This window comes from Pezoporus flaviventris, unplaced genomic scaffold (assembly GCF_033815535.1).
Source record: "Pezoporus flaviventris isolate CSIRO_AGI_PZ_B2104156 unplaced genomic scaffold, CSIRO_AGI_Pfla_v1 ptg000018l, whole genome shotgun sequence".
In the NCBI taxonomy this organism is placed as follows: Eukaryota; Metazoa; Chordata; class Aves; order Psittaciformes; family Psittacidae; genus Pezoporus; species Pezoporus flaviventris.
The window spans coordinates 6,280,627-6,306,940 of record NW_026892566.1 but is presented as its reverse complement, the minus strand read 5'-3'; the positions used below and the strand labels follow the sequence as shown (position 1 = coordinate 6,306,940).

Sequence of the window (26,314 nt, the reverse complement as noted above, 5' to 3'; positions counted from 1 at the left end):
GTTCAAATCATGCAGAATATGAAACAGATGGCTTGGGAAAACTGTCAAAAAGACCTGCTGGGCCTTCTCTGGTATTACCTTAAAGCAAGAGAGAGGATGAGTAAGTATGGTGTAATTTTGGCCTTAACACAGTGTTCCGGATGTTCAGTCTTCTGAAGGAATGCTTACTCAATTACAGTAACACATATAAAACCAAGTATCTATTTGAGGATAATGAACAATGAAAATTATTTGAATTTGGTTGAATAATGGAAGGAAAAAAATGGAAAAGTGGACGAAGGGGGAAGGGCAGACAGTTGGAGATGCTCATCAAAGGGCTGAGCAACACAGAAGAGTAAATTTATTCAGGAACTTCACGGGCCATCTTTAAATATTTTTGTGTGCAATGTAGTAGAACCTCAATCCTGCAATCTTTAATTCTGATCCTTTAAATTATTATTTCAGAGTTATGAAAGTTAACAGTTGTGCCTTCAAGACCTGCTTGGTTTTGGTATCAAAATCTCAAAGCATATAGTATCTTCTAACAATGTATTTTATACTAACGAATTTTAAGCATGAAAATCAGACCCTAATATATAAACCTGAGTTTGTGAGACAGCATCTTCTTAGGAGATATTTAATATACAGAGAATATATGCTTGAGCTTTTTTGCTATTATAAATAGCAGTTAATCCAAAATCCTCATGTTCTTGTTCACAAAACATCTTCAGAGGTTGGTTTTGGGTTTTTTGTGTTTTTGTTTTTCCTTTTGAATCTCATTCCTGCAGCTGCATACTGTCTTACTAAACCTTAACTGAGAAAAAGTAGACCTGGTATTTCAAGTCAAAGGTATTAAAAGTGCTACATGTTTAGTAGCATTTAAAAGAAAGTAATTCCATCTCTGAGTTCACAGTTTATTGAAACGAAGATTTATTTCCAGAACTCGTATTCTTAGGTAACAGTTCAAAATGTGGACATTGCGGTGTAAGGAAAACAATTTTCTATACTCATTTCTGAATTTCTGTTAACTACTAATAACAATCTGGAATGGTCACTGAAAACTTCAATTCTTTTATGCTACACAGATAGTGGGTTTGTTTGCAACTTATTTTATTGTCTGTTGTTAGTTTCCTTTTGGTATTATAATTGCTCAGTTGTCTGATAAAGCTAAAACTTGAAACTGTCTCTGCAACATGTTCATTTTTCAGCACATGGCTTTGCAATACAGTTATATCAGGCCTTTGGGAGATTAATACCTGTTAAAGATGGTGTTACAGTGCCTAGGTTTACCTGTTATTTTGAAAATACACCTTTAGCCTATTTTTACTTAGTCTCTTTCTTGATATTGGGTTTTCATTTCCGTGTTTTAGGAAAATCCTATAAATGTTTTTATGTTACTACTTTGAAAAGGAAAAGAAAGGAAGAAACATGTAAAATACTCTTGAACACATTTTGCTTGTGATTTTGAATAGCTTTCAAATTAGAATGATTTTCCCAGATTTTTATAGGCTTGCCCAATCCAGCTGTATATTTTATATGCTAATCTAAATTCTATTTTTGTTCCCCTCGGGATTTTAAGTGATTATAATTGTTGCTCTTCAAAAGCCAAGCAGATGATGATTGCTGCTTCAGGAATATACCAAAAGAAACTGGCTTTCATTAAACCTGCTCATCCACTTCATAATTATCTCCATTTTATCGCACTAAGAAGCAGGAAAATGGCAACTACAGTTCATTGAAGCTAGTTCAGTTATTTAAACATCACTTTACTGAGATAACAGGAGGTGTTAAAGCAGGGAGGCTTTTTCCTTTCAAACACTAAAATGTAGCCAGTACTATAGCAGGCTTGCCAACTGGAAGACCAGACCCTTCATATCAGTTTGAAATACTATGCTAGAGGTGAGAGAAGGTAGAAGATACTGTGGTTTCTACTGTTGTTGAGGCCACGTCTAGAGGACAAAATGTAAAGTAGATTGACAGCTCTGTTGCAAGGCATCTGTGGGTTTGAGCTCTCTGCAAGAAATGAGAAATCAGAGTAAGCAGAAATATGGAGAAAAGGAAAGGAGATTAGAGCAGGCACAAGTTTAGATACTAAAGAAGATAATAAATAGGGAAATGATACAAGCTTTGACCATATGTTCACTCTTTGTATCTGTCTGACCTAGTGATGATTGGAATGACTGGAAGGTGTCTTTGGAAACTTTTTGAGTAACAAATTTAAGCTTAATTCTGTTTTAAGAATATTAATGGAGAATTTTGCAGTGAAGATCAATGTTGGAGAGGAACAGGTCCCTGTGAATTGTACCAAGATGCTGCAATATCTGGCAGTCCATGACCACTAACTTGAACAGCAGTAAAAGGGCATAGAGGTTTCTCAAGACCTAGAAATACATAACCAGTTCTTTAGTTCACAACATTGGTTAAAAAACTCACACATTCAAATTTCTGCATGTATCTTCTAATGTTTTTCTTACCTTACAAATGTAAATAGTGTTTTTTTCTACCTGTTCTCTGAAGTGAGGGTCCTGCAATTTACCCGAATAAGGCTGACCATATGTGTTGCCATTTGTCCTCCACTGTTTCCTTTATGCTGGCAATCAGTGCAGCATTTTTGTATAAATCACAGCTTACCACTCAAGGGGACCTGTAAAAAAAGCAATGCCATAAACAGTTTCTTCTTCAAAGACAGACTGGAGCAGCTGTCTGAAAGCCTGGTTCTTTCATCAAAGAAAGCAAGCATCTTTCACAGCTTTAGTTTCCCACATGACGCATTTATGCCAAGGAGATGACCGGGAAAAGAGTAGGAGTTCACAAAGGGATGAATTTGGATTTTTATTTCTTAAATTTAAATACCTGTATGACAGGAGAGGTTAAACTTGGCCAACCATCAGAAACTCCTTTCTGTCAGTTACAGAAGCAAAACTTATGTCAATTTTTGACTTTCTAGCTTGTGTACAATGTAACTGAGTTTTGGCTATAGCAGTGTAAGCTGAGAGAAAAATTGCAGGGCCTACAGACTGCTGGGGAAAAAAAAAAAAGAGTCTGTTTTAAATAGAACAGTGATGAACCACACACTGATTGCAGTTTTGTTGGTACAGCATTGGGAGTTAGGCACTCATTCTAAATGTAAATTAATGAGGCCTTGTAAGCATCAGCAGTATGCTTAACACCTCCTTGAGACCAAAAGGCAGACAGTGCAAATCTCACAGCACAGGTAGCAGGCTGCAAGAAACACAGCTTGCTCAATTCCCAAGCAGCTGTATTCAGTCCCACCAACAGTTTTGAGTCGGTTTCACCTCCAGGTAGTGCCCTATAGGACAAAGTTGAGTGTCCCATGTTAATGCAGGAGCCACAGCAAAGATCTACCAGTGGAAGGAAATATTATTGTGCCCCTCTCACACACAGACTTTGATAAGGTTTTACAGTAGAATTATGACTGAGCAATATCAGCGGTGCTTTTCATTTTAGAATCATAAAATCATAGAATAATTAGGGCTGGAAGGGACCTTAAGGTTCTTCTAGTTCCAACACCCTGCCATGGCAGGGATACCTTCCACTACACCATGTTGCTCAAAGCCCCAACGAACACATCCCTGAACACTGCCAGGGATGGGGCAGCCACAACTGTGCCAGTGCCTCACCATCCTCATAGTGACAAATGTCTTCCTTATGACTAATTTAAATGTACCCTTTGTCAGCTTAAAGCCTCTCCAGCTTTCTTGTAGGCCCCTTTTAGGTCCTAGATGGCTGCTAGCACATCTCCCCTGAGCCGCCTCTCTGCCAGGCTGAACAAGCCCAGCTCTCTCAGCCTGTCTTCATACGGGAGGTGCTCCAGCCCTCTCATTATCTTTGTCGACTCTTCTGGACTCACTCAAGCAGCTCCACAGCCTTCTTGTATTGGAGGCCCCAGAGCTGAACACAGTACTGCAGGTGGCATCTCACAAGAGCAGGGTAGAGGGGGAGAATCACCACCTTCCACCTGCTGGTCATGCTCCCTTTTGATGCAGCCTAGGATACTGTTGGCTTTCTGGGCTGCGAGCGCACACTGAAGCCAGCTCATGTTCAGCTTCTCATCAACCAACACCCCCAAGTCCTTCTCCTCAGGACCAGTCTCTCCTCCAGTATTTGTGCTGGGGATTGCCCCAACCCTTGCATTCAGATGAAAATATTATTGACAAAGGTTGGGGCTGTTCAGCCTGGAGAAGAGAAGGACCTGTGGAGACCTCATAGCAGCCTTCTGGTATCTGAAGGGGGCCTATAAGGTTGCTGGGGAGGGACTCTTCGTCAGGGACTGTAGTGATAGGACAAGGGGTAATGGGTTCAAACTTAAACAGGGGGAGTTCAGGTTAGATATAAGGAAGAAGTTACTGGGAGGGTAACTACAGGGAGGGTGGTGAGGCACTAGAATAGGTTGTCAAAGGAAGTGGTAAATACTCTGTCCCTGGCAGTGTTCAAAGCCAGGCTGGATGAAGTTTTGGGTGACATGGTTTAGTGTATGGTGTCCCTACCCATGGCAAGGGGTTGGAACTAGATGATCTTCAGGTCCTTTCCAACCCAAACCATTCTGTAATTCCTCCAAGGGCCTGATACTGCACCTACAGTATTATTCAGTTTCTCTCATTTCAGCAAAGTTCCTCATTTTTGTCTGAACCAAGCTGCATTTTCCACTCTTAACCAATTGGGGTAGGAAGATTCCAGAAGCTGCAGCAGTACCCTTCCTTGTGCAGCTGTTCAGGAAAACGAAATCAGTTGCTGAAAGTAGAATGGAGACACAGAGATCAGTTCTACCTGTAAGGCAAGTAAAGAATAGGCGACTGATGATAAAAGCAGCTAATGTAAGAGTTTAGCAGAGCTATCACCTACTTTTCATTATCAAGAAGCCATTGATCGTGTAACTGCTGCCTAAAAATGAGAGCTCAACCCAGAGCAACAGCGGTCAAGAAATCCTGAGGTGTGAATCCTGTCTCAAACTTTTACTTGTTTGCTTTGCTTTCCACCCTCTCTCATCTAATATGAATTTATATTAAACTTTGTATTAATTCTTTCTATAAATGTTCTGTTAAAGAAACTATTATATCTAGGTTCTAAATTTATTACCTTTTCTAAGGTAACTTAATTGCATATAAGCAGGTGACTACTCAAAATGTGTTCCTGCACTAGTAAAAGTTTACAGCCTAACTGTGCATTCTGCGCTCTCTCTCTCGGACCACTCATTGTAGATAATGTGTTTTCACAGTGCCAAATGGTACTCCATAGTCCTCGTTTTAAACTAACTACACTACATACTTTTAGCACAAAGTGTTCTTAGATTCTACAGCTGGAGAAGTATTTATGTAGCTTCTGTAATTACTTGCTTATTTACTTGTTACGTTATCATTCAAAATAAGTATCTTAAGCCAAATTAACATGGAAGATACTGCAAACACATGCAAAATAAGTATTGAAAGAAAACTGCAAAATTAGAATATTTCATAATGAATTACAAAATATAATTAAGAGTACCTCATTTAAATGGAAAACAACTTTAGGTAGTATTAGGCTTTGTTTTTATTAGTTTTCAGATTTTGCTTTGTTCGTGGTAGATACTTGATCTTAACCCTACATTGTCTTCTTCTGGTGTGATTGATTGATTTATTTTAGCACTATAATTTGCAGAACTAGAAAATATTCTTACAGAACCAGTAAACACTAATAAATCAACTGTGATGCTATAAAGAAATCAGTGAAGACAATGCCTCAGTACTTACAGCTATTAATTTAAATTGACTAGATACATTGAAAAGGAGTGTTTATTTTAAAACCATTGTACCTTTATTTTCAGTTCTTTCTTGCAGAGTTCTATGAATTGTAAGGAAAAAAAAACCCACATAAAATCTAGTATAGATAATGGTAAAAAAAACAAGGCAAGAAAAAAGAAAAGGCTTATCTGAAAATTGCCAGCATAATAAGAGTTAAACAATATAAGACCATAAAGTATTCTTCTGTCCTCTGAAACCTAAGAGAAGCACAGTAAGAATGAAAAGAGATGTTTCGCATAACATAATGTTAGAATAATTTGTGAAAATGCTGCAACTCAATTAAAAAAAAATGTTTATTACAATTTACATTAAGGCATTTGACCTATGATTACTAAAGTGGTTCCTAAAACAACAAATATTTTTATTTCTCATATGGAACTGCAAAGTGAAGGAGGTGGTGCTTTTAGTGTACATTGCTGTTCCAACTGAGAACAGCTCTGACATACAGTACAGAAATTACCTTGTGCAAAATGATACAGTATTAAGTAATATAAGTTCTTGGCAGTGTTGTGCACATCTGACTTCACACACTATAAAAATTTCCATTTATCTCAGTAAGATTACCATAACAAGGAGAGCAAAGTATGTATTGGATTTTCCTCAGTGTTATGGCTCTATAGCACTACTCCAAAGCCTTACTCAAAACAGAAGTGACAAAAGTTATTTTCCACAACAGCAGCAAAATTTATAAGCAAGGGAGAAAACATTCTGTCCACTCACTGGGACTATGCAAACATTTTCTGGGTTTGTACCTTTGTTTTTAGGGAAAAAATATTTCTTCTTTCTGTCCAAAGCATTTTGATTACTCAAGACAATACTTGGATACAGCTGAATTAGCACTTCACAGTGCAGAGCTGGGGAAGGGAATAGATGGGAGGAATTGCCAGAGAAGCAGCAATTCTATATAAAGACTAACCCCAGCTTGTTATTTCAAATAACCTCATTCCTCCTTGTCTCAATATTATCAAGAACCAGGAAAACCATGGCCCTGTGGACTGATGGGAAATGTTAGAAGATGTCTGTAAACAGCCAAACTTGATCAATTATTCTCATGTGCTTTGGAGATATGAGAAGGGATTAGCCCCTTCTCCCTTTCCTGTTAGCTTGAAGATGAAGTTCCAGGGGAAGAATTTGGATCTGAGGAATAAAACAGATCTATGCTGAATTCAGTCTGCATTTCTCTATCTCCCTGGTGTAAATCTCTCCTGCCTTGAGCTTAACAAAGGTAACAGCTTTTTTCTTTCTAATTTGTTATGTGGTTCCTTACACACCCGGAGTTTCTTGCTGATTTCTCTCCTGTGTGTAAACAAGGCAGTCTCTCCCAGCTCAAATGCCTACAACCTAAAATACTTTCTTCACTCTTGAATAGCTCAGTTTTCTCTTCTTAGAGAAGACATTGCATGACCTCACACTCACAGCCTATCCAATCGGTGTTGCTGCTTGTTTTCTACCCACACCTTTCAGACACTGGGTGACGCAGCATTGCTACAAGTTAGCACCAAGTTATGGCAAACTAGGTGGTGATACAGGCTGTAACCAGAAACTCCTTTGCTTGTGACTTTATAGCCTTTTTATTCCATGTTGTGGAAGGGAGCAGCATGTTAATAGACTATGGAGATCGAAGTATGCATTTAAATATCGATTCTTATTAAGATGTATGCTATATTGAAACTATGGTGACTCTATACAGGTACAAGCTGTAAATAGTTCGTCCCCTGTCTTTATCTTCCATGAAAATGCAGTTGTTGCAAACAGAAAACGCCACAGGATAAGGAAATGCCTGAACATCAAGTTACACAATGTATCTGCATGACACAAAATGCTTGTTTGCATAGTTATTGCATAGTAAGTAGCCTCTTCAGACCTGAACCACCCAGCCAAAATAGGAAGATACCAGAAAGTACTGGTATGTTTGAATATGCTAAAGAAACAAGGGGTTCTGAACACATAAAAAGAGGCTGAGAACTAATAGACCCCATTTGGCAAACAGGCAAACAGACAACACACATCTGAGTAGTATAAAGTGAGAAGATGGATGTACCTTTCACAGTTTGATTATTTTACTCTTGTTCTGAATGCTCATTGACAGTTACAGGGATGTTTTACAAGGAGTAAGAAGGAACTGTAGCTAACAAGTGTTAAATAATTATTAGCAAAGTAACCTGAAATTCACTTTTTGTTTCATTGTAGCAGCTAGGAGCGCTGTTTAAGTGCTAGCTAGAATAAATACATCTAGTATAAATTTTGTCAATTTCAAGGATTGCATGTGGGGAAGAAGGGGTAAAGGACTGTGGATGGAAAGATCATGTAAGCCTTTTTATAGGGTTTTTAATAATTATGGCTTAATTACTTTTGTTGCTTTCATCTTCTTTCATGTACATTGGAAATGTGGATCTCACATCAGGAAGGAGCAATATATTTTCATGATCTAAAAGGCAATATCCGCTCCTGCTAATTCTCTGTCTTTTTCCCGTATGAACACATTTTAAGAAAACCCCAAATGACAAACCTTGAGTTCTATATAGTTAAAGGTGACTTGAGGGAGGAAGGTCTCAAGTTTGGGAGTAAATTTGAGTAACAAGACAGATATTTTACAGCTTCTCAACACATGACAGGACTTCTTGTCATGTCTTCATAGCAAGTGATAAGACAAGAAGCAACGACCTAATGGCCTCAATCTGTGCCCGGGGAAGTTTAGACTGAATATTAGGAAAAAATTCTCACTGAAGGGGTGGTCAGGTATTGGAATAGGAAAGTGGAGGGATCATCCCTGGAAGTGTTCAAAAACCATGTAGATGAGGCCCTCAGTGATATGCTTTAGTGGTGCCCTTGGTAGTCCTGGGGTAATGGTTGGACTTGATTATCTTAAAGGTCTTTTCCAACCAAGTTGATTCTAGGATTCATTTTCTGTGTTAGACATCACATGATCTAAATAAGCTGTAGATCGCCTAAATGTATCTTCTATTTTGTGTAAAGGATTAAGCAATCTTTCTTAAGTATGATTGTGGAAACATTTGTGAGGAAAACCTAGTAGAGTTTTGCACTATCAAGAAAGTACTGTGAACAAACAGTTCCCATCATTAGGACCTATTTATAAACAACGAAAATTGAATCCTGGGCCTTAATCACATATATTTGGGGATTTTGTTATTTGAAGATAAAAAGCATATCTCTCACTGTAGTTTCACTTCTACAGATTACAGATGAATCCCTAGCATTGTTGATCATGTCTGATAGTGATGCGTAAAAGGCAGAATTTTTTCCTTCTCATAGACATGGAATTTTGTATATATGTGACTTATGCTATTGGCTACAGATACAGTGTTTTTTTACCCCAAAGTTTTCATTAGTAAGTTACTACATCACCAATTTTTAAGTGCCCAAATGGAAATTACAAAATGATGCATGATTTTCCAGAATGCAAATTGTCTGCAGCTAGCTTAATTCTGGATTCCCATGTCTCAAGGGGACCAAAGAAAAGGCAAACTGAAAATCAGCAGCCAAATGCTGAAAGGCACTTTGAAGACAGAGGTCTGGGAGACCGAAAAAAACAATCAGTCTTTGAATTCATCTGGAAAAATGCTAGAAGGCAAATAACTTTGTTCATCAGACTTGTATTTGCTTGGTTTCAGTGCTTATGGACAAAGAGAAAAAAATGTGTAGGGAATTTGTTTAGTACTTTACAGCTTTTTCCCTCAGCCCATCAAATCTGTTTCTTTCTCTGTTTTGTTTGTTTGGGTTTTTGAATTGTTTTGTTTTGTTGTTTTTTTTTTTTTTTTATCCTCCTCTTAGACATTCAATTTATTATGAAAGGCAAAAAGGGAAAAGTACTATTTAGAACTCTAGCTGTTTTGGAGGTAGAGAATCCTATCAGCGAGAAGTGTAAATCCCTTGGGAGTCTTAAGAAATCAAATAATATGTCCTAATTCTCTGATAAAAAATAAATTATATATCTAACTTTGAACCTCAGCAATTGCTTAAGTAATGTGGTCCAGTACTTAACTACTCTTACAAAATACTTTCCAGTTATTAATCTAGATTTATGTGTTGTGAATTTAGCAATTTTCCCTTTTTTCTTTTAACTTACAATGCACATGAAGACTGTTAGATTGTGATCTGCCAGTAATGATTACATCTCAAAGCAATTCTATATATGCTTTATCACTGTTCCTGTTTCTGTACAATTCTTAAAATATATTCATAGGCCATGTTTCCTAAAACCTTTAAACCTTTTAAAAACCCTTTAAACCTTTTAAAAACCCTTTTATGGGTTCTCTCCAGTTTTCTTAAAACATGGAAAGACTGGATACAGCATTCTATTTTCAGCTCAGAAATGTTAACTAAGAAATGTATTCATGTATGTCTTTTCAAATCGTGCTCTTGCATACATCTCAATGTAAAATCGCTCTTGCAACATCATATTCCCATGACTCTTTAGTACGATGAAGTAGTATCTTAAAACCTGTAAGTACTGCTATTATTCTCTATTATATATAATATATATCTCTGCTATGTAATATATAATAACATATAATTGCTTTATTTTTATTTGCATGTTTGATTACGATCTTACTTTTCTAAAAATCACAATCACTTGCTACTTACCCATATGGGGCTTTAAATTGCTGGTAGGCCTCTCTGTTCTGAAAAGATAATTTTGTATTCAGCATTTAACCCCCAAATGTTTATAACCATTCTGCTTGCTGACGGTCCCCAGTTTTCGTAACCATTCACTGTGTTCCATATTCCAAAACATGGATGTAAATACTGTCTTGACCTAAAAAGACAAATGAAGACCATTTAGGTGCTTATTTGATACAGCCATTCATTTGGCAATGAACTATCACTAAATATTCTCTAGATACATTTCTGTATACACTTTTTACAGTAATTTAATTAACTATGATTCCTTCTTATCCCAGGTGCAGCAGGTTGGCAGCAAACTTTTAAAAATCAACTTGCACTACTTCTCTGTCCCATGGACTGTGATTGTAGAATAAAACAGTATTTGCTCCACACCTTACTCTTGGCAGATGTGTGTTTATTAGTGCTGTAATTTACGAGCCTTCTTTTGAATTGAGAAGCAGAAATAAGACTGAGTAGTCTCTCTTTTCCAGAATCTCTTTTTTAAAAAAGTATACAGAATCCTCCCTCAAGTCTCATTCTGCAGTGTGTAAATATATTACCTAATGATCAGATACACAGGAGAACTTTTGGCAATGAGTAAATGTTCATGACATCATCAGACCCATTTGCTGTAATTTTATCACGTATTTTATTCTACTCACCCATATTACAATGCAGTATGCTACTATTAGTCTGAGTAACCTTTTAGACATTTGCAGTGACATGATCACTTATAATCTGGATTTTGCTGATGACTCATCTCCAGCAGAATCAAAGGAGTACGGAGCTATGCTGCTGATTCAAAAAACTGAATTGTGTAAGCAGAAGAAACAAATCCCCCAGCATTTAAAGAGAAGCCAGCCCCAGAGCCCCAGTGAAAGACCATTAGGTCACCCACAAGTAAACAATTTTGACAATAAAAAGAAGAAAAAGTAGTTATTTAGATATTTTTTAGCCTGATCCTTCAAAGTAAAATCTTGATCAGTATAAGTAAGATAAGGGAAGTGCTTTTTGGAAGTGAGATTTGATCTTCATAGCTAGTAATTGCAAGGAGTAATCAGCAAAGTCTAGTTCTGCTGCTTTCAAATATTAAGTACTCTTATAAATTAATTGTAACACATGTAACATATAAAAGTGTGAAGAACTGCGTGAAGTTGAAGGGGCACACATGAAGAAGAATGTAACTGTTTTGCTGTAGTGCTAAGAAAAATGCATTTAAAATTCCATTCTCAAGTACAGATAGGTGTCTGCTCCCCACCACTGAGCAATAATAGGAGGTGCATGTTAAAAAAGATTAACTTTACTTGGAAGAGAAAGAAAATACACCACTTTTGTATACCTTCTAAACTCCGACCCTTACTTGTCAGAGCAAAATGCTCTGTGTACCTCTATTTAATCATAATTGCCAGCTGTATTCGTATTATCTTAATTGAATAAAACAGAAGATGCAAGTTGATAGTTAAAATTATGTGGAATGTATTTAAAGAATTGCTTTACAAGGTCAAACAAAAAATCCTCTATTTACTACACATGTGATCTGATTATCTGAGAATTATCTAATTACATATTATACAAACACTCTGGAATTTATGAGGACTTTTTCAATAAAATAATAGTAGCAACAGCCACTATTTTATTCCACAATGCTGTCAGCAGAAAATATGCTGGCATACTAAAAAAGCTATCTTTGTATAATGTGTGCTTTTCCTTCAGCAAATGAAAACAAATACAAGCTTTTGAAAACACAAAATCCATCTTTTGAGTCAATATTTCTATAGCTTTAATACCATGAGAGGATATACTAATTACAGTAAGTTTAGAACCATACATCTCTTTCCTGGAAAAACATATTGTTATGCTGGAAGTCTAATCTAACTGAGTTGACAGAATTTGGGATGATTCACTGGATAACTTACAAGGACTTGTTATTTTTGGATAACAAACAACATTAAAAATATTGATTGTATTTTTGCTTTTGATTGTCTCTTTTGCACAAGATTATTTCTCCTCACATATAACACAGTGCTTCACTGGCAAGGGTATATCTGCCACTTCAAGCTCTGGTTACATATTCTTCACAAATTAGAAAGGGCAAGGGCAAATTGGTATTGTTGAGTTCTCTTGATTTGTGACCTTCATTAAACTACCTACCTACTTGTGAACTACTAGAAATGCATCTTAAAAACCAAGTGCTTTTCTGCTTTTGTAATAGCCGGCACTAATTTGCATGTGTTAAAACCATACAGTCCACCTAAGTCTCTGAACAAGTTTGATCTTACACACATCTGCCTCCTGCTCTCTCCCAGTCACCCTGTGGTCTTAGTCTATGCCACACACATCTGTTCAGCTTTCAAGTTCCTCTTGACATAAACACCTAGAAACTTGTCTTTTGGTAAGAAATAAAGTTAACCTTGTCTTAAATTATTATCTAAAGAAGATAGAAAGTTGGCCTTAATGGCCCAAATTAGATAACATAATGGCTTGCAAGCCCATACAGTTAATCCGGCTCTTCAGGAATAAGTCACAAAGAGTTAAGCGAGTGTAACCAACCCTTCTTTACAAAGTAATGCTCCATCTACATTCTTTTTAATTGCATTTTCCACAAAGCTTTCTCGGAAAAAAAAAAAAAAAAAAGCCAATAATTTCAACTAGGTCTAAGCTAAGTATTTCTGATGGAAAATGGTGGAGTTACAGTATTTTGACCTGACGCCATCAGTCAGTCAAAAAACACAGTTTGAAACAGGATTTTCTGCTCCTGTAAAATGTCTTGGCGTGTACTCTGGCTTATGTTTTGTCAAGTGAATAATTTCAAAGGTCATTATAAATCCTTTTCACATCGGTGATTAATTTTTATTAAGCTGTGCTCATGAACACATGCTTCTATTGTCTGTTACAGAATTAAGCTTTTGTGACTTAATGTGAGCTTGACTGTTTATTAAAAATCACAGTGCAGTTCCTTCTCCTGCAGATGAAATAGGGAATTGTATATAAACTACTGCAGTTTTAAAGTGAAAGTGTTTTGTTGCTTATAAAGAACTCAACAACCAAATGGACAGCTTGTTCTGGAACTCAAAGATATGTCACAGCAGTGAAACAGACAAGGAAGTCCCACCCAGTTCAGGTACTGCTAGGAGAATGATTTAGTATAGGGATGTTAAGGCGTTTTTGTTAAAGCAGCATCAAGTAAGAGAAACCTATTTCTCCGCTGAACACATCCTAATGACAGTTTTACTTCACTGGATTATCAGCAACATGCTGGCTTTGCCACCTGAATTTCAATTTCTTAATTTACAGCACAGATAGAATAGAGCTGGATCTCTGCTGCTCTCTACACTGGGCTGGTCTTATCAAGTGTGAAGTTTGGCACACTGCAAACCTATTCAAGTCATTATCTGTTGAGGACCTCTCCAGCCATCTCCATCTCTGCAATGTGCTGATAAGACAGCTGTTTCTCTAGCTGCAGTGTCTCTCTGGGCCTTGGTCTTCCTTCAGTGCAAACTACAGCTTTGTCATTGTGCCCTGATGCTGTCACATCCTCTGTTGTGGCTGATTGATCCATGCACACTAGAGGTTGATGGCAGCGACTGACTGGCAGGTGAAACAGTCTTAGTATTTTACAATTAAATGTGCATTACACACCACTGGATACAAATCCTCAATAGAAGAAGCTACCTAAGCTGTGGTGCAGCAGAAATCTGCCTTTGCCTGATCACAGTAGGAAACAAGCAAAGATACAATAATATGAATAAATAGACAGCTTCCTTCAGGTGTTAGATTCATCTGGATTAAGGTTCCACAGTTGTCTGTAGAAAATTTGAGCAGTTCCCAGTGTGGAACAGGGTTTTAAGACGTCTCTAGTTTCAATTGGAAAAAAATGAAACACTCCCCTTTTCTTTCCTCATCCAAATGCTAACCTCTTTTTGAAAAACAGGTTTTATTAATATTCAGACATTGGTGCATAATAAAATAGAGAAGAATGCAGCAGCCTCACTTGCAGTGCTTGTACTACTGTAGTTTTATACAATATCTATCTTATGACTGCAGAGAGGCTTGGAGAAGGAGGTAAACCAACCACATTCAGATAGTGAAGTACAGAGTCCATGCAAGTATGTTATGTACCAGAAGTGTCTCTTTTAATATGACTGGATATGAAGCCTTCATGCCTGTTACTGGTTTTATTTATTGAAATAAGGGGAACAAGCATAAGCTTGCACTGTAAAGATAACCCATGGAGTCCCCCGGAGGACAGTAACACAGACACACGCACACACTTGCACAGACACATACCTGTGTGAGAACAGTATCCCATATGAGCACCACTAGGCAGAAGCCATTTGCCTGAAGTGACTTCGAGAGAGCCAAGCCCAACGAGACATCACATTCCTTACCGTTTTTTTTTCCCGGGGGGAAGGAGGGAGAGAATTGCTATTTCTCGAGATGCTCTCGGTTGCCGCAGTGCCCGCAGCCAGCTGGCCAGGGGCTATCCCCGGCTCTGAGGCCCGGCCTCGCCGCGGCGACCAGCCGCCGGCAGCCGCGGGAGGGGCCGGGCCGGGGCGGAGTGGGGCCGGGGCGGAGTGGGCCCGGGTGGATCGTGCCGTCGGGGCAGGCGCGTCGCTGTCCATGGTGCTGAGGCACGTTGGCTACAGGCCCACGCCTCCGGCGGAGTGGCGGTTTGCTTGTTTCTAGTTCTGCTTTCTTCATATTTTTCATTTTCACACGCATCACCTCCCCCCGCCCCCTCCCGGCATGTTGCAATCTTTCGCTGTCGTTCTCTGACCTCCAGGTCCTGGTCAGAAAGTCCAGAAAGCCTACAGTTCCCTCCTCTGATAGGTTTCCCATGTCCAACCACTATTTAATAAGCCATACACATTTTAGCTTAAGGCGATGTCCAGACAGCCAGCTATGGCTAATTGTACAGACTTCGTTCCAGACATATGACCTAAGCAAAGGGGAACTTCACAGAAAAACTGTGCTTTTCTTGGTAGAGGAAAGAAGTGAGCTTTCAATTTCCACTGCTGGCATCAAGGGCCTTTGAAAACGCACCAGAGATAAGGGCTGATGACAGTACAATTCACTTAAACAGCTATTTTCTGCCTAATTTGACTTTAGCACCGTCTATTGACAAACGTGACAGCTATGAGGGCATTACTGGTAGAGATAATAAGCCTCAAAAGAAAATGCATAAAGTTTGGCTTCCGTTGCTAAGACCTAGCCACTAATTACAGCTAGAGAATTGTTTCTTTCTGGGGGGAGCAGACAAGGAGATGAAATTGGAATCCTGAGTATACAATCTGACAGGGAAGGTGCTGAGAACAGAGTCCTTTAATTTCCTGAATGTTCACACAGACACACTTCCGGTTTGTAATAGCACACGTTTTGGCTTCCTTTAAGCCAAGTTTCTTTAGGTCTAAAAGCAGCTGTGTAGTCATATGATTTTAAGGTTTTGGGTTTTGTTTTTTTTTGTTTCATGGGTTTGTTTTGTTTTGTTTTCTTTTTGGCAGGGGACAGGACACGTGAGAGTGTCAATGCACTGAACTGCTTACAGATTTCAGTGAGCGTTTTATATTTCTCCTTTGGTTTTTATCTTTCTCTTCTCATACATCACTGATTTCTGCTAAGGAACGCTGCTGTTTGCTTAAACACATTCAGCATGGACTGGACAAGACAAGAAAGCAACCAGCAATTAAATCTACGATTTCGAAAGATGGTGACATGGTACAAAGGTTTTACAGATGTTTTATACTTGTTCTCTGCTCTAACTCAGAACAAATAAAACAAGTAATTGTTCTTTTGTGGTTTTTTTTATTTAAGATGTATGAAAATTTTATTGACATACAGCATGAAGAACACGAGCAAGTTCATTGCTAATTGTAGTATCATTAGAAAACTTTGAAAAGCAGTTTTGCTGTATCAAAGGGTAAAAGTTGCCATAATTAAAAAAGCATGAGGATCAGACATAAGCTGAACAATACTGTAAACTCAGAGGACCTTCTTGAATACCAGCAGACAGTGCTAAAAGCACAATTTGCACGTGCAGTTCCACAGACTGTGTGTGCATAGACAGCTCTTCATTTAATACTTGTGAATAAACAGCTCTGAGGGTTTAGCCACCCACCCTGTTCTTTATTCAGTCCCTAGAGCAGATAGTTTGGCACTTGTTCCACCACGGAGTTATTCCCTTTTTCAGAGTGCTACTGATTCAAAACTTTGTGATAGATTGTAAACAATCAGCTAAAGTCTATGTGTTCTAGAAAAAAATCAGATACGTTCAGCATATAACTAATTAAATTATAATAAAAATATAATAAAAAATGTGAAATCAGGCCCAGTATAACACTCAGCTATTGTCACAGTGGTACGACAGGGAAATTGTAAGAAAATGACAGCACATAAACAAGCATGTTTTCTCTTTCATGGTATTAATAATTTATAAAAACACACTCTCAAGAAACACCACCTTCTGTCTCTATCTCATGCCTCTATTTTTGCACCTTGTCACCTGCAAATGCCAGAATTGCCTGAATAAATTGCCTTTCTGCAGGGTGTAAGCACTTCCCTCTTGGGAAACCCACAATACAGGCTTGCGTGTTCCGTGTTAGGGAAGACACAAGAAAAAAAGCCGCGTCTAGAAAGCACTTTGGATTCCGGAGAGAAATAATGACCGAGCAGAGTGAAGCTCAAGCACTATCAGGAATTAAAAGCTTGTCTCTGAGTACCATGCAGATTTTTTTTCTCCAATACAACACAACATTTTTCTCTGCGAACTTATCTGAGCAAGCCATAGGAACTGATTGCATAGTAAGTAACAGCTCTTTTTCTTCTCCTTTCTTCTTTACTCTCTCCTTCCCTTCCCTTCTTTTCCTTCCTCCCTTCCTTCTTTCCACCCAGAATGTGTGTCCCAGGAAACTCCACTCATTAACTCGCCCACTCCCACAAGGGGGAATCCGGGGACCCGTGCCTGCGCAGCCATGTGAACTTAGCGAGCGGCCCGCACGAACCGGCGCGGCACGGGAACCAGAACACAGACGAAAGGCAGCAGCGGAGCGCGCCGCGGTCCCCGCGCGGATCCATGAACACCCGGCCCGCGACACACCGCCCCGCTCCCACGTGGCCGCTCGGGACGACACGCGCCGCCGCCCCGCGCAGCTGCCCGCCCCGCCGGAGCAGCGTCCCGCGGGTAGCAGATACGCGCGTGCCGTTCCGTGCCGACAAGCGCCGCCGCGGCCAGGGACCCCCGCCGGACACTCTCCAGCCGCCCCGCGACACACTGGGCCCACTCGTGGAAGCGGCCCGGCACGCCGCAACGCAGCCTGAAGCGCGCCGCCATGGGGCCTCGCCAGAGTGGCGGCTGGCAGGGCCAATGAGCGGCCGTTGCCTCGCCGTGGACGGGGAGGGCGGGCAGCAGCCGGGCCAATGGGGGCGCGCGGCGCCGCCAGCAGCTTGCGTTGCGCCGGGGTGCGGAGCCGCCGCCGCGCGTGTCGCCGGGGTAGGCGCGGGGCGGACGGCCGGCGGGCGGGGGGAGTGCCGGGGGGGGGGGTGGGGGGGGTGGGTGTGCGTAGCCACGCGCGGACACACCCCCCTCCCCCTTCCCCCCGCGCAGTCCGGGGCCGCGTGCGGCACGCAGACACGCGCGTCCCGGCGCGGCGCGGCGGCAAGCAGGCAGCCGGGCGGCGGGGCTGCTATAAATCTACGGGGCGGTCGCCTCCCGGCGCTGCGCGGCGCGGCACGGCACCGCTCCTCCACAGAGCGTCTTCCCCCCCGTGGCCTCGCGCGCTCCCCGCCATGCAGCAGCTGACTTCAGCGGCGATCCGCTAGGAAAGGATCGGCAAGCAGGGAGCGAGCGAGCGAGCGAGAGAGAGAGAGGGAGAGAGAGACCGTCTTTAAAATCGCCTTCATCCCTTTTCTCTTTGTTCCAGGCTTTCTCCCTCCCTCCTCTTTTTTTGTTCGGCTGGGTTGCGAGAGCAGGGCAGTCCTGTCACCCTCTCTCTCTCTCTCTGGGTCCTCCCGAGTGTTGTTTTTTTTTGGGTTTTTTTTTTAATTTTAAATACATTTTTTTCGTTTGATTTTTCCCCTGTATTGGACTGTTGGGGGAGGGGGGGGGGGGGGAAGAGGATTTTGTTGTTGTTCTTTTTTTAACCCTTCCTTTTAGAACTGTCCCCAGTTTAGCTCTCGCGCGTTGCCTTGAGAGAGCTGTCCACCTGCCTCTTAGCCCTCTTAATCGGGAAAACTGCACCGTTACTTTATTTAGCCGAGGAGAGGAAGGTAAGTTGTAACTCGGATCTTCCCGTGTTTGTGCTTGTGCGTGTGCCGCAGGGTCCGGGCGAATGCCCGAGGTGCATGCCGAGTAGATGGCCGGTGTTCGCTCCTCATTAGCGCCCTTCGTGCCGACGCGCTGAGTGAGGAGCCTGGTGTCCGCCGCGCCTCGGGGTGAGCGCTTGCCAGCATTTGCGGCGTGGGGACAGGGGCCCCACTCACAAAGGTTCTCGTCCCCTTTTCCTTTACCTAACCCCAGGCCCGGCCCCGCCGCGGAGCTCCGGGGCCGCAGCGCCCGTCTTGGTGCGGGAGCACCCGGAGGGGCGGGGCGGGTGAAGGGCGGTGTATCGCCTTGAGGAGATCAGCCGGCGTTTGCGGATCAGCCGGGATAAGCCCCTCCGCGCCTAATTGCATTATCCAAGCGGCACTCCGCGCTTCTTCCGGTGCCGGGGTGGTGGCGCGTACTGTCACCGGGTGCGGAGAGCTAGGAGCTCGCCCTAGAACAAGTTATTACCACCGGGGGGGGGGGGAACCTGTCTTGTAATAGCTTTGATTAACCCGCTGCGGGGGGATGGGGAGCGTGTCCCTTTGTTCGGGGTGCTGCGCGGTGTAGCGCGGCGGCGCACGGCCGGGGTTTGTGCGGCAGTAGCACTAATCTCTGTCCGTGGTCCTACCGGGGCGGCGGGGGACGGTCCCCGGTGTGAGTAGGAAAGTTTGCATCCGGGAGCCGCCGCAGGCATCCGAGCGGGACTCCGGGCGAAGGCACGGACAGGGCGTCCCGTCCTCGGGCGCGTCTCCGTTCTCTCGCCCTCTATCCCCGCGGCGGTGGTAAACGCCGGCGCTGCAGCGTGTGCTCCTGGCAGGGACCGGCCCCGACCCCTGCCATTGTTGTTTAATTTATGCCGAGCACGTTGCCCCGTACCCACCTGTTTCACGCATGAAAATAATTGTGAGAGCTGTACACGGGGCAGACTGGCGGTCGGACGTGTTCCTTTAGCTCGTTTCTAAGGACCGGTCCTGATGCCGGTGCTGAGGCGTTTAATTTTGACTACTCCCCGCGCGTTGCAGCGGCAGAAAGGCGAAGGACACTACACACCAAGCCGTGCTCTCCCCGGGAACGGGACTCCCCTCTCCCAGTGACATCCCTCGGGCACTTGCTGGGGACGAGCAGTGGCGCGCTCGGAAGAGCGGAGCCTCGGGGGTCTGCCGCGGCGCTCGCAGCCTTGCTTTCCCGGGGTGGAGGGTGTCCCCACCCCGGCAGACGCCGGCGGGGAATGGGACAGTGCTGTCGCAGCAGCTTGTGCTGCTCTCGGCCAGCACGGCTGCCCGCAATGGTGTGCGGAGCGCTCGCTGCCGCTGCGACCCGTCGGACGGGCGGCTCGGGGGTGCGTCATGACCTTTAGAAAACGAGGCAGCGCAGGACCTTCGGGGAGAGGCGAGCAACGGTGGGGGCCCTACCTCTCGCCCCGCCGGGGAGCCGGCGCCTGAACACGGGCGGGAACGGGAAGGCGTGTTCCCGCCAGTTCTGCTGAGCGCAACCCGCTCCTGCTCTATCCCCGCGCCTGCCGTCTGCAGGTGCCCGGCAGCGGGGCGGGGCGGGGCGGGGCGGGGCGAGGAGAGGCGAGGCGAGGCGAGGCCCGTCCGGCCATTCCGCCGAGGCGGGAGTGGGGCCCCGCCGGGCCTGGGGGGAAGGGGGGCGGGCGCAGGGCTTATTGAGTGGCTGCCGGCGGCGTCACTCAGGCGCTGGGCGCGGGGGCGGGCTGTGGGGCCCTTTATAGCCCGCCGCCGCCCCACGCCCGCTGCTTGCGGCAGGGCAGTTACGGCGTGCTGGGCCAGCGGCGCCGGTGTCACCGGAGCCAGCGGTGAAGCGGCCGTCGGGCACTGCGTAGCTGCCCTCGGGGTAGCAGGGCACCTTTTTTTTCAACCCCCACTCCGTCGGACAGCAGCCACGCTCCGTGGGACTTTCTGCAGGAGCAGTCCCCAGCGGTAGTACTCATGGGCAGCGCCGGTCCCGGGTCTGAGAGGGCGAAGGGCTGGGAAGGGCGCCGGCGTTCGTGGGGAGCTGTCGGTGCTGTGCCGGCAAAAGGGCGGAGGTCCATCAAGTGGGCTTCCAGTCCCAACTGTTTCGGTTTGTTTTTTTTGGTTGGTTGGTAAATGTTTAATTTTCGCAAACGGCTCTTTCTCCCGCTGGATGGGCTTCATCCCTTTTTTGGTTCGCCCTCTTCAGATTTTGTGAACGCTCCCCCCCGTTTCTCCTATAGGGCTAATTGCATCTCTTCTCCCGACAAAACATAAACGCTTTGTTTTGTCTACAACATTCCTCTGAAGGAATTTCTCCCCCACCTATTTCTCCAGCGCGGCTCTGCCACTTGAGTGCAGCTCCCGTTCTTGGCGTACTCCGCGCTTCTCTCGTCTTGTTCAGGTCTGACCTTGCGCTGACTGGGGTGTCCGTGTCCACAGTGGTGCATCCGCAGCTGTCTGCCTCCGCCGTCCCGTCTGGTGGAGCCCGGGGCAGCGGCTGGGAGCGGGAGGAGGCTGCCGCTTACTGCAGCGGAGCTGTGAGGTGGGCTGCAGCCGCAGCTCCGGCGCACCTGTGCGGCGCCGGGAGGCGGGGAGAGTGCAGAGCCGCCCGGCGGGGTATGGCCGGGGCTCCGGGGAAGCGCGGCTGTGGCAGCCCTTCTCCCGGTGGAGCGAGCCCCGGTCCCGACCAGCCGCGGGGGCCGAGGGGAGATGCGGAGGTGCTGGGGCTCAGCGGCGGGCATGGCTCGTTTGTCGTGTATTTCATACCGCTTGGAGGGGGTTACTTTTTGGTTAAGAGGCAGGACTTCGCGGCCGCCTTGGATCAGACCGAGGCATCACCCTGTCACCTCTACTCTTCGCAGAGGGTTTTCCCTTGGTTATGTTCATTGCCCGCCTTTTCAGTTTCACCTGCCCCGGGAAAAATGAAGTCTTCTCGTTGTTGCTTTGCTTGCGCGGGGAGTGAGGTGCCTTTGTTTCATCTTTATAGCGCTGATCGTAAGATAGCCGGAGTAGTGAGATGGCTCAGTATCCCTATCACAGCCCTAATCCCCCTTGCTCAGCCAATTAAATACAGGTGTGACTTGTTAGAACATTAAAACTGATATTTATGGGGGAAAAAGAAAGCCTGCAACAAAAAAACAAACAAGCACCCACAAAACAATACTAAACAAATAAGGTTGTCTTACTTTAGTTAATTGAAGTTTGTAAGAACAGATTGTGTTTCTACATTTATAGAGTTTTGAAGACAACTTTGGTAATGTGGTTTAGTAGCTACATAGGACTTCAGTGTCTGGTTTTCTTACATTTGATATTTGATAAAATAGCAATGCCTGACTTGAGAATTCTATAACTTGTATTTTCATGAAAGGTAAAGGGTTCCCAGTTCTGTGCTAAAAAAAAAACAACACAACAAGCCCTCACAAAAGAAAACCAAACCAGAACATGCCATTTGACTTTATTTATCTCTGCCTTGAAGGCCAGTTTTAAATTAAACTGAGAGAGTCCAGAAAATATTAAGTAAGTGGGGACCTGTTCTGTTTAGAAAATGGGCACCGGGGTATTAGTTAGACCTCTGTTTTTACATTTTTATTAATCCTGTAGATTGTGAATCTTGAGGTTATATTCAGTACCTCCTTCTTTTCGCTGGCTCTTCTGAAACCTATTGGGGATGACAGCTTTGAGAGGACTCTTGAGTCTGTTTGTTGTGGTTTAACTCCAGCCAGTAACTCAGCACCATGCAGCCGTTTGCTTAGCACCCTTTTCCCCCCACTCCAGGTGGGATGGGGAGGAGAATCGAAAGAATGTAAACCACATGGGTTGAGATAATAAAGTTCAGTAATTAAAGTATAACATAAAACTATTACTAGTAATACTAATAAGGGAAATAACAAGGGGAGAGAATATAAAACTGAAGAGCTTTTAAACACCAGTGATACATAATATGATTGCTCACCACCTGCCGGCTGATACCCAGCCCGACCAGAGCAGTGATCTACCCTTCCAGGTAACTCCCCCCCCCGTTTATATACTGGGCATGATGTGCTGTGGTATGGAATACCCTTCAGGCTAGTTTGAGTCAGGTGTCCTGTCTCTGCTTCCTCCTGGCTTCCTATGCCCCTCCGCACTGGCAGAGCATGAGACTGAAAAGTCCTTGATTGGGGTGTTACTGACCAACAGCTAAACCATCTTTGTATTATCAACATTGTTTGTGGACTAAAGGCAAAACACAGCACTGCACCAGTACTGGGAAGGAGGGAAAAAAAAACTCTTGCAGCTGAACGCAGGTCACTGTTTTATAGCTATTATGCATTAATCAGTTTGTTTGCAACTGCAGAATTGTAATTCTGTATACTGTTTAAATTGGAATATTACTTAATCAGAGGGAAATGCAGGTATTTGAAATTTCTGCTGTGATCTACTGAGAGCATTGCAACTACAGATACATACAAGTGACCTTGAAACGGCTAAGGATTTTTATCACGTGTAAGAAATCTGACAAAGCACATCTTCAGTGCTCCTTCTGAATGTCTTATGGGTGTACCTAAACTCATTATTTCTGCTCAGCAATAGCTGTCTTAATTTTGTATGTTTTTAATCTGGTGGATTGATTGATCTTCTCTATAGAGATTTTAACTGCTTTAGGCTTTGAAATGGATACCTCTCCAATATGTTCACATTTGCATAAATCCCTTCCTGTTATTTGCTTAAAGCATACTAGTGCAATATTTTGCATGTAAATTTATTGTGGCTTTCCCATGCTCATGTAAACATCAATTTTGATTCTTCTCTCTGGATTTGTTTTAAATGCTGTTTTTCAGTGAGGGGGAAGAACCTTTTGTGAGGGTGGGTTTTGTTGTCATTTGTTGATTCATTTTCTCCTCAAAAATTGTGAACCTACCACACTTCAGATTGGGTTGGGTAATCCATGTGTAGGGATTTAAAATTGTTTTAAACAGCTGCTAGATCTGCAGTATCTGCTTAAAAAAAGGCAAAAAGGCTTTCAGATTATTTACCAAGTTTGTGGATGGCAATATTCAAGCTGCAGTGGTAGCCCAGGCTGAAGTCTACTAAAGCTGCTATAATGTTAAGCTAGAATTTTGGGGGGCATGAAGCTAAGCTTGCTTTATTTGGGGACTCAGTAAAAAATAGATGACACGTGACCTAGTCTTCCAAAAGCCCAAGGAATACTTTAGCTTTCCTGTGCTTCTTAAAATAAGTCAGTGCCATTGCAGAGTTGGACTTTGCAGGTAAAAATAGTACCAAGGATGCACGCACAAGCTTTTTCTGAATAAAAGTGATGTTAAAATGCTGCTTTTATAGGTAAAACGTTGTCTTCCTATGTAATGGCTTTTGATTGTATTTATTGCCACTGATGTTCATAGTGATAAAACCGGTTGTTAGCTAATGGGTAAACTCAGTTTGTGATGAATATACATTTCTGTCTTGCTTTAAGCCTGCTTTTGCTGTAATGATTTCCTGATAGATGGTAGTATCTAAACAGGGCAGTGCATATTACCAGCTGTGACTAAGACTAAGAGAATGTTGCCTTTGTGCAGAGAGATTTCTTGATTGATAGCCCCTAAATCAATTGAAAAATTGCAATACTATCCAGGATTATCTGGTAAATGTTTTGGGTTGTCATCTATAGTTCCAATTCTGAAGGAAGCCACTGCACATTTTGATCTGTTGCCTGTGTAAATCTACCTAATTTGACTTACTCAAAAGGATTAGTTCTAGAGAAGCTGGTATAACAGAATCTGTAGCTTTTAGCTGCTACAACCAGTGGGCCAGATCAAGATGCTTTGTTGCCTAATCCTTGTTGTTGAATTAATAAGTCATTGTGAATTTCTGGTGGCAAAGCAACATGGAGAGAGGCTCCCTGATTGATTCCCACTGATGCTCGGGGAAGCTGCCAATAACAGGCAAGCTGCTTTTGCCCAGTAGGCATTGCTATTGATTTGTAGGGACTCAAAGCATCTAATATTTTGCTGCTGAGCAACTAAATATCATACTGAATTTGTTAGCAGCTGTGGTTAGAACAGCTAATTGTTCGTCTTCCGTGTGTTTGGAAGTGCTTGCTCTTTCACACAGGCTTTTTGGCATACAGCTCTGCAGAAAGCACACCTCGGAAAGATGACCTCAGTGAAACACTCAGCTTTAGTAGTCAGTGTTTTTGTAGGGAGTGAAGTTTTTCAGCTTTAAAACTAAATGAAATACTTACAAAGCTTAAGCATGCTTTCTGAGAAACTTCTTTAAAAATTCTAAACCCACATCAAGTTTTTTAAATAGCTCACAATCGAAATCTGACTTCACTGGCAAAATATCTGGAGTTTTAGGAGTAGTAATTATATAATGACAGAAATTGCAATGGGAAGGCATTACTTGCATACATTTGAAATATGCAAATTGGGAGCAAGCTGGAGCTTTCCAGATAGAGCTTAAACTAGTGTCACCCTGTTTTCTATTCCATTTGAGCCATTGTTCCTTGTGGTACTCCAATACTTGCACAACAGGGGTTTTCATTTGTTTTGATAGTCATAATAAGACCGGACATAATGCAGGCTTGGAAAAAGCTACAGTTTCACAATAGAAAGTCAGGATGAGTGTTAGGTGTTTAAGTGTCTTAGCAATGCTTAACTCTTGTGAGTGTACCAGCCTAGGATTAAAATGAGAATCATTACAGGTGGTCTGAGGCATCACTTCACAAAACATTTGTGATACTGATTCTCCATTCCTTCATGACGTCCTGTAGTTGCTGGTGACTAAATGATGCTGCTTATGATCAGAAACTGTACAGAGAGATGCTTAGACTAGATGAAGCTGTAAGATGTTCAAAGAAAGAGTATTTTGGTTTGCTATGTTTAGCAAAGAACTCCAGGTATTTACCGGTAAACCTGCAATGGTTGACCTAATAGCTCAGAAGCTTGAAAATACTGAAGTGCTCAGGACATTGTAGGATGGTCTTAAGGACTCCAGAGACACTCTGGTCTTTAGCTGAGTGTGGGATTGATTTAGGAAATGTTGTATGCTGGCCAGTTACCGATTTGCTAGAATGTACTGTGTGTGTAGTTTCTTGAATGCTTCATACCTGAGTACTGGTAAAATAGGGCAAACTTAAACATTCAAATACTTTGTAGAACAGTCTACACAGAGTTAGGAAAAACTGTCCCAGGTGTCCTGGAATAATCACTGTGATGTACTGATGCTTTTCTGGAGGTCTGTGCTAGCTGCATTTGCTTTTAGACTGTTCAGGGCAAGTGTGTTTAGCCAAGTACTTACTGAGATTTAACTGATTAAACTTTGTGGTTTTCTGGAATTAAACTGCAGTTGCATGGTTGCTGGAATACTGATGTTCTTCTGTACTTTAAATCTTAATGACAGAAATGAAATTAGAATTTGTTTTGCAGAATGGATGAACAGAGTTAATTTTTTAAAATATTAAAATATTTGTAGACAATTGCCTTAGTCCCTTTATAAAGGTTGGGAGGAGGAGAACTAGCTATGGAAAAGCAACGTAAATCCAACTTCTCTATGAGTAGCATCCCTCTTGGTCTGTTGATAATATTTTTCAATACTGTTCTTGTTCCCACCTCCCTCCCTCACTCCCCCGAAAGTGGAATCATGGTCAGAAGGTGTAC

General features: G+C 42.9%; 1 protein-coding gene across 7 annotated transcripts in view; it reads left to right on the top strand.

The window, feature by feature from the left end:
* Positions 1 to 26,314, top strand: part of ELAVL2 (ELAV like RNA binding protein 2) — a 120,185-nt gene that overhangs the window by 4,994 nt on the left and 88,877 nt on the right. Inside the window, exon 1 of one of the 7 annotated variants that reach the window (XM_061455163.1) lies at positions 17,861 to 17,889. The exons of 1 other annotated variant lie outside the window; for it this stretch is intronic. The gene's annotated coding sequence lies outside the window, so the exon portion shown is untranslated. Of the gene's footprint in view, positions 1 to 17,860; positions 17,890 to 18,656; positions 18,666 to 20,577; positions 20,643 to 26,314 lie in introns of those variants that run through there. 5 more of the 7 variants (XM_061455167.1, XM_061455172.1, XM_061455170.1 and 2 more) reach the window with 5 other exon arrangements.